Genomic DNA, 13237 nt, shown 5'->3' on the forward strand with positions numbered 1-13237 from the left:
AAAATCGGTTGGCGTGATATTGAGTTATTCGTCCTCTTGTCGTCCTACTTAATGCAAATTAAAGACTTTTATTGTTTTCTCATGGATGCCGCTGTCGTAACTGGGCCAAAATGAAATGGGATCACACGGGAAGCATCAGCAAGTTCTGAGGTAACACACATAAAAAAAAAGTCGAATTGATAACCTCTTCCGTTTTTGTCGGTTAAAAAAGTAAGAGAGTTGAAAGGACTGTTTTAGAATAGAACTTTAAAAAAAATTTACATATTACATATCGTTTCCGAGATATTATTACTGGCGCAAATTGATCAAAGTCGGGAACATAGGCAAAATTAACTTGTGTTCTAAACAGTAAAAATTTCTGAAACTTTAGGATTCAATAGTAAGCCCTATTAAATTCGTAAATTTAATTTCTCGTTAAATTCTGTAGAAAAAAATTTTACCATACCACACTCACAAAACCTTTCGGAAATTGTCATATTTCGAAATCTTCTTTGTGTTTAAGATCTTTCCAAAACAAATCTGGTTGGAAATTTTTTTAGGTAGTTGCTTCAAGTTAATATAAATGCGATATATTAATATTAAAAAATATCCTAGTATTAGATAAGATAATTATTCAAATAAAAAAGACACCGTACAGCGAAAAATCTTTTAGTTTTCCCTAACTTTTGGAGAATTCACAAGCGTTTGATTTGTTAAAATAAAGAAAATTCTGGATATGGGTCTTTAATTAAACTTGTATTCGTTACTCCATATCATATGCATTTTCTTCTCCAAGAAATGAATCAACTTTACAATCTTTACCTAAGTGTTCATCGGCTACTAAAGACAGTTTCAAGGATCAAAATTATTATTAGTCGACTGCTATTGAATCTATATTATAATTTAAGCAAGTGAAAACAAACAATTGACTGAGTTAATTGTTGAAATACCATACATAGACAATGTTGATTACTCTATCACATTAGACATACATATATACATGTCACACATACATAACTGATATACCCATATAATACATACTATACAATTTACGCCTAATTTGCGCCTTCACGTGTAAACAGTGATGTTTACGAAAAAATGTTTCAAACAAAAGTTGTTTATTTTTTGATAAGGATCATTTTTTAAATTTAAACTTTTGTTCTATTTTTAACGGTTTACAAGATACGAGACCCAATTGACCTATGTTGCTCATTTACGAACTCTAGCTCACTATTTGCGTCCTGAATACGCTGTAAAAATTTCAGCTTGATATCTTTTTTCGTTTTTCAGTTATCATGTTGACAGACAGACGGACAGACAACCGAAAACGGGCTAATTAGGTGATTTTATAAACACCTATATCAAAATTTTGTTCATAGCATCAATATTTTTAAGCGTTACAAACTTGGGACTAAACTTAGTATACCTTGCATATTACATATATGCATGGTATAATAATATAAATCTAATAAAAAAATTTTTTATGTATTTTGATAAAGGAGGGTGTTCAGAATGGTTTTTATATTACCTAAAAGTAGCCTATTGGCAGATCACAAATCAGTGATGTGTCTAGTGATTGGTTAGTATATTTTTTTTCTTAAACTATCACACATTAAATAAAATGTGTAATAAATAAACCGAAACGGCCCTGAAATTCTCAAGATGTAAATGCTCTAATGGATATTTTTGTTTTAAAGATGTAATAAATTGGCGTTGATATCTTTTGTTTTATTTTACATGCCATCTCATCCGATACTTTAATTTACTTTTAATAAATGTTACTTGGATCTTAAAATATCTAGAAATTTCTGTATTCGAATATAAGGGAAAAAGTAGAATATATAGGGGACATCATGTTCTGACATCAGATTGGACTAAAAGTTCTTCGGGTTGCTTTAATAGCCAATTTAGATTCTAAACGGTAAGAGATAGAATAACAATTTAAATAAGAAACTTGATCCTCATAAAAAAACTAATAATTTTTGTTTAAAACATTTTTCCAAAAAAAGTTAGCTTTCCGAGGAAATGCAACTTGCAACATGCAAAAATATGTCATTATTATATTTATTCGAAAGAAAATACGCTTAAAGTTTATCAATAATTGTAGGTCGAAATCATGGACACAGGCGAATGTGATCTATTGACCTTGACAACTTTTGGCTAAAGCATTTGGCCGTATAAAATCACTAGCTTGTTTTCTTTCGATTAAATGCAATAATGACATAGTTTTAAGTCGCATTTCCTTCAAAAGCTGACGATTTTCATAAAAATGGTTTGGATGAAAAATGTTGTATTTTCTCGAAAAGGTTTTTGAAAAAAATTGTAACAAAAGAAAAACTTTGTTAGCAATTTTTTAGAATTAATTGCACCAAGTCAAACATTCATGTACACCGTGATACTGTGGCAAAATTGAACAAATGTTTATGTTGTGGAATATCGGATAAAGGATTTTTTTGCATTCACTTATCTTCTAACGAGATTAAACAATTTTAAGCAGCCCTTAGTGAAACAGCGCACTTTTAGAGCTCAGTTTACGTCTACACAATTTTTGATTTGTTTTTAAAACGTCACGCACTAAGACCGAAGACTGTCTTATTGTCCAAGTGGGTGGAGATAGAGGTGATGTTATGAGAAGGAGGCTTAAAGTTGGTATTTTTTAGGATATTGACTAATTAGTTAATAAAGCAGTCACGATATACACAATCCCTATCCCTATATATTAAAAATGTGAAAGTAAGGATGTTTGTTTGTTTGTTTGTTTGTTTGTTTGTTACGCTTTCGCGCTAAAATTCGTGAATGGTTTTTAATGAAACTGTACAGCAATATAGTTCATACTTCAGAATAACACATGAGCTATAATTTATAATATATATATTTTAAAAAAATTAAATTAATTCTGACATTTACTATTTTAAATTTTTACAGAAATCTGTAATTTATGGTTCAAAATGATGATTTAAAAAATTTAAAATAGTGAATGTCAAACCATTCATGGGCAACTTTTTTGATATACTCAATGAATTATGAGTATTTTACATTTAACAAAATTGAAAACTGTGCACATCAAAAGAGGTGGAGGGTATAAAGCGGTGTTTTACTTTTAAGCCCAGTGAAGCTGGCGAGTATCAAGCTAGTGATTTTATACATCCAAATCATAATCTTTACATTACAAACGACGCTATAATCTCTATAAATAGACGAAAAAACGTAAGTAATTATAAATAAAAGAATGTTTTATGCAAATTCCAAACATTTAATAACAATTTTTATGTACTTCTTGTGAATATGAATGCAAAAGTAATATCATCATAAGATGGAAAGAATTATAAATTTGATGAAGTATGTGCGATGGAGAATGTTGCTAATTACATAAAATATTTATATGATTGTTTAGTCGTCAATGTGTCTGACGCATATCAAACAACATTCAACTCAACTTAGTTAGCTCTAACTTAGTTTAACTTAACTCACATGTCTTAGTAATAATAATTTTACATACATTATAAATAATTCTCATTATAATATGTGGTATTTATCACTTTTAAACAAGCATTGAAGGAATTGTTTAAAAAAATGCAAAACAAAATTTTATTTAATCATTTTTCTAAGGCCGTTTTTCATTAATTGAGATTTTTACCTCAAAAATTACGTGAAGAAAATGAAAATTTGGTCAGTGGGTAAACAATATCACTCCCTACTTTTCTACCCATATCCGATAATTTATTTTTTCAAATTTATATGTTACCAATTTCGAAGTAGGTATACCTTATCCAATAAAAAAAATTCATCAAAATCGGACCACTGTGTTAAAAAATGAAATCATTTTCGGAATATATAATCATTCCTTAAATTGACCCAGTCATGATCTGTTAAATGACAGGACATGTGGATGGTTTATTTGCTGTTATGTACAAATTTTGAACATTCTTTGATTGGCGTGAAACTTTATAATTTTTTTAAGAATCCTCTTAAATATTCTTTGGTGGAAAAAAAAATTTATTTAACAGCTTCAAACAATTTCTTATAGGATCCTGGTTGTAAAAAAGGAATTTATTAGTATTCTAGCAAAAGTTTGCAAAGATAAGCTATTGCTTTTAGGTCTGGGTACTTGTGATTCGAAATACAATCACTAACAGAAACTTCGAATAATCTTTATTGAGTGCCATTGGCTGCATTATTTTTGAAATATAAACTTTTATATTACAGAGATGGTCTTGCTTCGGTTTTCCCTACAGTTTATTTTGGTCTCTGTTTAGCAAAATGTTGGCAGCCACTGATCTTAATCATTTTTAAAAATCCCTTCTAATATGGAATACTAAATTTATAAGTAAATCTTCGAAAGATAGTAAAACTTTAAAAAAAATTCATTCTTAAATTTACCGAACATGGGGAAAAACCCATAAAATAATCCAAAATACACAAAATTTAAATAATCTTTTTCGTAAAGAATACACAATGACCGATATAATCAATTGATCATTTTTAAGTACATACATCCGGATGTTATAAAATCATAAATATTTATTATATTTTGGTCAAAAAAGAATTAAAGGAAAGTTATTAAAATGAAATTTACCAAAAAAAAAAATTTTTTTTACTCTATTCAGGTAAAAGGGTCTCTCAACATCATCATTAATATACTAAATTATTAATAGATTTTGAGTTTAAGGTGTACTATTTCTTTAAAAAAGATCATTTATATAAAATTATTTTTCATGAATGAAATATCTAGGTTTTTTTTTATAATCATAAATTCAAGGAAATTTTACAGTATTAAAAATTATAGTAATATTTATGTTTAAGGTAGTAAAATAATTTTAATATGGATATGTTACAGGTTTAATTACCATGCAGCATTAATAAATCACAAAATTTGTGAAGACACTGTACTAAATCTATTTTACAGTGTTTTGAAGTTAAGACTGTAAAATTATTATTAAAAAAAAAGTGTGTATTTAATATTCAAATATGATTGGCATTATTCGTTTTGTAGCACAAACATAGCGAAAAATGAAAAGACTTACCCAAAAATTTGGAAAATTCATGATAATAAAAACTTAATTGTGATATACGATTACGGGTCAATATATCTCTGTATAAATATAAATATCTCGAACAAAAAAAAAAGCATGAATACCACCAAAGACATGTTATTTGTTCGATGCACCATTAACGAGACATGACTTCGATTATTATACATTTTTATTTTCTCGAATAATATTAAGCAAATTGAAATTTTTGTCATAAGCAAAATAATTGTAGAAAATAAATTTTTCTGAATTTTATCATCAGAATATTTTTTTCTTTAAGTGTAATCTTTACTGAAATCTGAAATATTTACGTTTAAACTTTTACTTTTTCTAGCCCTGCGTAGCTATATGTGAATACGATTTTCTAACTTAAAATACCATAAAATATTGTGTCCAACAGTGTCCATGCATGGAATATAATGTTCGAGTATTATTCTGGCAACAGCTTTTCTGTTACTGTCATTGTTAAAATTTAAATTTTACCTTTGGTTAAATAATTATTAAAAGAAATTCAAAATTATAATCGATAATTCATGAAGGTCTATCTCATTAATGGAATGCAAATATTTCTAAAGACTTTTCGACTTATTTTGACTTGAAGAATTTAAACTTCAGAGATTCGTTGTGACAATGAAGATGTATTTACCTAAGCATTTACTGAAACTATTCACCTATTGAAAAATCGAAAAATTTCAATAAATCTGCATTTCTCTGAAATATGTTAATTACTATTTCTATTGCAATTCGTTTAAAGAAGAATACTTTCAGGGTACTTCATTAAATTTATTCAATATGAAATAAAAATGCTTGACGACCTTATGTCTGTCATTTGATTTTATCACCATACTAAATCATTATAAACAAAAAATTAATTGATAAATAATAATAATTGCCTTAAGTACTATATTTATTAACATTAAAATATATCCATAATGATTGAAAAATTACGTATTATTATATTATAATCAACATATTTTACCGACTTCAAAAAAAGATGATGTCCTTAATTGCACACCTTAATATGTTTAAAAGAAATGTCTGTAATTTATCACAGACCAACCACGCAAAATACTAAAATTATTTACAGAATTTTAGGTTTCGTTATAGCTTCTTAATGCTGTTGTGTCGCTATGGGCATAGAATCAGAAAATTCTAAATTACTCTGTTTTTTTCTAGTTCTTTTTAAGGTATTTTATTATGACTTTATTTTTGCCAATATCTGTCAATAGAATATTTACAATAATTGAAATCTAGCATCCCACGCCTTTTAACGACAAAATGATTTTTCTCTTAGTTCATCTAGTTTAGTCCAGCGTGCTTTTTAGTTTTTTAAAACTATTATTTGTTTGTACCCGACTGTTTAAGGAGTATGTATGTATGTATATTTGTTTGTTTTATTACCTCCTATCTTCCAAACGGCTCAATGGTTTTCAACATTTTAGGTATTATTATAGTTGTCTCAAAAACACAAGTGTTCTTAGATAGATTTTTCCGACTCAGTTAAATAAAATAAGAAAAGGGATAGAACAAGTAAAGTTGTTTACATATAGAAACCTTAATAGTCGGGGCCCATTGAAATTTAGACCGACTCAATTCGTCCCATTAATCTCCCCCGACTGAAAGCCGCTATGTAAACTACTGGAATATACTTTTATATTTTTTAAATTACTTATCTTATTTTGATAATTTATTTTATGAATTTGTAACATTAAAAACATATTTTTCCCAATCTCTAATATTGACGTGAGGACTATATCGTCTGCTAAATTGAATGTATGTTTGAATGTAGCTTGTTAAGTGTCATTTTTTGAAGTCAGTATCTCTAGACAAAAAGTTACTTTTTTGAAAATAATATTTTTACACAAAAGATAAACATTTATGAAATATTAGTTTTCACTTATACGTAAAACTTTTATACTTAAATTTAATAAATTGTAGTATACATTATTTTATATTACACGTATAATGTATACCTAACAAGTTTATTATTGTGCAACAAGGTATACACATACTCGTAGTATATTAATGGAAGAGCCAGGCCAAATCTAAATTCGTTGAATTTACTAAAGCTGATCATTTGAGGTTTGGTTATAGCAGTTGTGTACACACACATATCGAAACCGTTTATTTTTACATTTTACTAAAATGAATTTACTAAAGCTGAAAATTGTTATACAGATTGTATATTGCATATAAATAACACTTATGATTGTCAGTCAGTTAGGTGTTAGAACAGGGCTAGTTAGTCAACCCTTATTTATGAAAAATAAATAAATAAAGATCATTTATGATTTCAGAAGTATTTAAATGAAGTTATTAAAGCTGAAAATTCTCATACAGCTTGTATATTGCTGTTTAACATTTATCTGCTTTAATAAATTCATTTCAATACCATGGAAATCATAAATTAATATGATGTATACATTGTTCATAAATAAGGGCTGACTGACCAGCCGTGTTATAACACCTAACTGACTGACAATCAAAATGTTATTTATATGCAATGTACAATCTGTATAACAATTTTCAGCTTTAGTAAATTCATTTTAGTCCCACGTAAAACTTAACCATTTCGATAGCATATACCTGACCACTGTTCTATCGTTCGCTTGACTGACCGTAGTATGTGTGTGTACACAACTACTATAAGCAATCTTCAAATTACCAGCTTTGGTAAATTCAACGAATTTTTTTTGGCCCGACTCTTAATCCATATACTATGTATACGAAATATATAGCGAGGTATACACTAACTACACATATTATATACATCAAGGTCTTTTTGGAATTAAAAAATTTTATATTTAATTTTTAATTAATGGTATTATTTTTGGTGCACATTTTTATCAATTTTTATATTCAACAGTAGCAGTTGCAGTATAGTCATCTGGTAATTTTACCTGGAAATTTTTCCGGAAATTTAAGTGGTTTTATACAATTTGTGGTACTCTTTTCGAATTGTCACTTTTCTACCTTGTATCTTTGCCGCACGCGCCGCTATATTGGAAAAATGGCATCGAAGTACAGTTTTTTGACAACATCTCCTTTTGGAGCCATTTTACGAGGAAAATATACACATACAAAATTATACCTCAGAAAATTTTCTACAATTTATGTCTTTACAATTTTTCTAGTAAAATCAATAGTTTCGGCGTACGAGCTCTGCAAAATGATTCAGTGAAAAATTATATATTTTGATTCGAGTTAAAAACCTTGAAAATGAAAAAAGTTTGAAGTTATTTGCACGAAAAGTAAATAAGCTTTCATGAAAAGATGGTTTCTATGTATCTATAATATCTATCTATGTAACGGAATCTTTGAATGTGATTTTCATCCACTTAAAAAAGGTCGAGTGAATTGAAACTTCGTACACTTATCAAGATCCGATGACAATACAGAATAATTTACAAACTTCTGGTGGAAGCGCAGATAACATTTCATAATATTAATAAATAACAGTTTAAAAAACTAAAAAACACGCTCTTTTAGCAAGCTGAACTAAAAAGTAGAAAAAAGAATAGAGTGGTTAAGAAAAAAATCATTTGATCGTAAAAAGCGTGTTAGGGAGTCATGCATAGTATATGCTGATCCTGTACCATGAATCATACACCATATACTATAGATCATGCATTTTTATCGATAATTGTTTAATATTTAAATTATTGAAAACAATACATAGTGTTAAGAAACAACAGTGAATATAAACTATTTTCATTATGATATTTAAAAAAATCGGCTTTAGAAAAACATAAACATAAATTCTGATGGCTGGTACCACACTCTCTCCTATGTAGTAAAAACGGTCAACTACAATATCGGTGTCTAATTTGAATTTTTAATTGAAATAAATTACAATTCAACTGTGCGCAGAATTTATCATTGACTAATTATAATAAATAATGCTTTGATTAATTAAAGGAAAAATAAAAATTTATATTTATATTAATTGATGGTAATTAATAGCTCCACTATTATTATTCAACGAAACATAATTTATTTAATAATTCATAGAAATATAAAAGGAAAATTTTGTACGCTTTTAAAACAGACTGAAATACCTGTGTCAAAAACATAAAATTCTTTTTTAAAACGTTAAGCTCCAATTGCTCATAGGTCGTGATTTTTATTTAGCCATGCTTCGTATTCGATCTTATGTTATAAAGTTATAAAGTTGATTGATGAAATATCATCTTATCATCGGTATTATTGAGTGTTTTTCATTTAAAATAATAGCATTTTAAACTTAAATTAAATAACTTGTGTTTGAGATATTTTCTTATTATTTGAAAAAATATTTTATGCCAATTTTTAATAATATGGTACCAGCCTTATATATGGTACCAGCCATATGTAACCATCAACTTCACTGGACAGCGCGATATAATTAAGTAATATGTATTAGGAAAATCATCATGCAGCATTACATTCAATGTTTAACAATTCATGCAAATTATTGACAGTTTTATCAAAAAGAGTGTTCAGCGTGAGCTACTTTACCTTGTACCACATGATTTTTAACCCCCGAATTAAAAAAAGGGGTGTTATAAGACGTTTGACCGCTATGTGTGTGTGTGTGTGTCTGCGTGTTTGTCTGGCTGTGGCATCGTAGCGCCTAAACGGATGAACCAATTTTAATTTTTTTGGTTTCATTTGAAAGGTAATTTAACGAAGAGTTTTCTTTGCTATGCTATTCTTTGCTATCAAGTGCGAGCTTAGAGTTCCGTTCTCGAAAAAACTAAAAAATTGGCGATGATCTTCAAAATCAATTCAGTTTGGAAAAGGCATGACATAATTTTAACATATAAATAATTAGTATGGAAATGAATAGTGAAATAAACATGGCTCAAGTCATTTCGAAAAGTGAAATGATAAAATAATTAGGTAATTCAAAACAATAATTCAAAAGAACAAACTCCACTCAAATATTGTAATATTCAGGGCCGGATTTAAATTTCTGCCGCCCTGGGGCACTGAAGAGAATGCCGCCCTATGACTGAAATTTTATTTTAATAGTTTTGATATCTTATTTTTTAAGAATTAGAATAACAAATTAATTGCAGAAAAAAGAACCGCTTCATAACGAGCTGACTATGTGGTTGCAGATAAAGATTTTAACGCAATTCTTTTTTCAGTGTGAAACTGTAAGACTTCCCAGCGATGCGTCGATGCAGTAAAAAAGTTGTATAAAGTTTGTACTGTATGAAAGAATGAAGCAGCTTCTGGGGCGCATTCTACTGAGTGAACTCCAACTAAATTCATAGAATGAGCAGCACAAGGAGCATGTTCTGCAAGATATAATTTCATGAATTCTTGCCTGTAAGCCCGAATAAATCCCTGATACATTATTCGCGTTATCATATGACTGACTTTGACAATCTGAGAGATCAAGATCAAAAAACTCTTGAACAGATAATACAGCAACTAGCAAATCTTCAGCTTTATGTCCAGAGTTCTCAATAAACATGAGAAAAAAAAATTTTTTTAATTCTTCAAAAAAAAAACTATATTTATCAATTCCAGAAAAAAAAATATCAAATTTTATTTTTTCAAACCTTTATGGAAATAAATTAATTTTATTTTAATATAGTTTTCCCTTAAATTTAATATATTATAATATACAAAATTTTAATTTGATACATAATGCAATTATATTTCTTGAAAGATCAAATGTTTATTTAAAAGAATTAGTTATTTATATATTGTATAGAAAATGTTTTCTCACTTTCCAAATTTTGCCGCCCTAGAAAATTTGCCGCCCTGGGCGCTAGCCCCGACTGACCCTAGTGTAAATCCAGCACTGGTAATATTTCCAAAAATTTGTCCCAAAAAATGATGGCTCTCTAAGTATCCTTTTCATGTCATCTTATGTCCTTGACCATCACTTTGATAATGATTTAAAAAGGAGTTTTATAAGTTTAAAATGTTTATCTGTGCGTCTGTATGTAACAAACTCCACTCAAATTTTTCAATTTTAATTAAAATATTTCCAAAAATTTGTCCCAAAAAATGATAGCTCTCTAAGTATCCTTTTCATATCATCTTACATCCTTGACCATCACTTTGATAATGATTTAAAAATGAGTTTTATACGTTTAAAGTGTTTATCTGTGCGTCTGTATGTTTCACAGTGGCATCGTAGCCCCTAAACAGTCGAACCGCCTTGATTAAGAACATTTTATAGCTAAGTTTCCAAGGGTTATATAAATATTTAGTTTAGGATGTTAAATTTTCTACCACGCAAATTCTTTTAGTACACTTAAGGATATACGATAAGATGGAACTCAACATCATATTCAGTAATTTTCTTTTCAGGGTAGTGACATTGCATAAACATCTCTCTACGCGAATCGAACTAGCATGAAACCACTTTTTTCTTATTAAGAATTGAACCTGTTTATTACCTATATTTTATCATTTTCCCACATAATGACAATAAATATAGTGGGTTGTTTGCTTGTATAGTATTACTATCATTTATTAATATACAACAATAATAATTATTATTTGTATAATAGAAATAAAATTAAAAAAATTTTAATAGAAAACGAAGTAAGAAAACTGTAAACAAATATTTGTAAAATAATAAATAAATTGTAGTATAATCATAATATAATATAAATACAAGAAGATATATTGTAAAAGGAATGCAAGAATGCATTTACTTACACATTCACTCATTTTATATATAAAATACATATATAATGTATAGCTTAGTTGTATCTATAGCTTAGCAGCTTAGCATGGCATAGTGCAGCATCTCTTAGCACACACACACACATACATTATTAAAAAAACTTTAAAAACATAAGAGAATACATGTTAAGACAAAAACATTCAAGTCAAGTGGGTGGGTAGGTTATGCCATTTAGGTTACGGTGTATACCGTTAAATGAAAGAAAATTTTGGTGGCATTTGTTTCAAGTATATACGCCTGGAATTCCCCATTAATTTATGTTATTATCACATAATTTTTTATTACATTTTTCACGTAATAATAACATTAATTCACGGAGACAACGAGGATATTATTCATTATGGGCACCAGATACCTCGGAGACCAATTCTGTCATGATATTTGTGTTCAGCGACCCCAAAAACCCCCAAGTTACGAGTTTGAACCGATTATATAACGAATTTCTCAAAAACTCCAGGAGACGCCGGAGTATCATTCATCCTGAACAACAGGTGCTTCGGAAACCAATTCTGTTTCGATTTCCGTGGTCAACGACCCCAAAAACCCCCGAAATAAGATTTTGGACTGATGATATAACGACTTTCTCAAAAACTACAGGAGACGAAGGGAATACGTACGACCCGGACACCAAGTACCTCGGAGATAAATTCTGTCACTATATTCGTGTTTAGCGACCGCGACCCCTAAAACCTGCGAGTAACGAGTTTGTAATCATTTTCATCACTATTAACCGATTTGTGAATTATTTACGGTCAATTAAAAATTTTTACTTTTTAGTTCAGTTAGTTACAAAAGCGTACTTTTTTAGTTTTTTAAACTATTATTTATTTACTACTTTTCGTTCAGCTAGCAACAAAAGCTTCTTTTTTAGTTTTTTAAACAATTATTTATTTTTATTATGGATTGTTATCTGCGCTCCCACCAGAATTACTTGTATTATAAAATCGTTAATCCTGAAGATCCTGACCAGCATAAGCGGAAAAACTTACTTACTTATTGTACTGTCGTCGGTCCTTGATAAGTGCGCGTAGTTTCAATTCAATTCGACAAATTAAATTGGGTAAAAATTACCTTCAACGATTACGTTACATAGATACATATCAAGCTAATAAGAGCGTGCTAAAAAGCCCATATAACTATCGATTTTAATTTTATTTTTTCATGAACCGACCTGATTAATCGGTGGAAACAATTTTTATAAACAGCTAACAGAAACTTTGTGCCATGTTGTTTTGGATAGTTCTCTTGAAGCTGGTACTTCATCAACCAATAAAATTATTATTTGAGAAAGCTATAAAAGGAGAACATGATTGTACCACTTTCCAAACACTTTTTAATTTTTATATCCAAATGGCTTGATTATTTACCTAGAAATAGTATATTTGCACCCTAGACCAGGAGATATTTGCACCCTACACTCTTCTTGGTGTATGTGATATAGGCGAGGCAAGAAAGTAAAATGAACTGAAGTATGTGATAATAATAACTATAGCCAGAAAATCCAACTTTCTGGCCTAGCGTCATAAAATATATA

Source organism: Chrysoperla carnea, chromosome 3, assembly GCF_905475395.1.
Source record: "Chrysoperla carnea chromosome 3, inChrCarn1.1, whole genome shotgun sequence".
NCBI classification, from domain to species: domain Eukaryota; kingdom Metazoa; phylum Arthropoda; class Insecta; order Neuroptera; family Chrysopidae; genus Chrysoperla; species Chrysoperla carnea.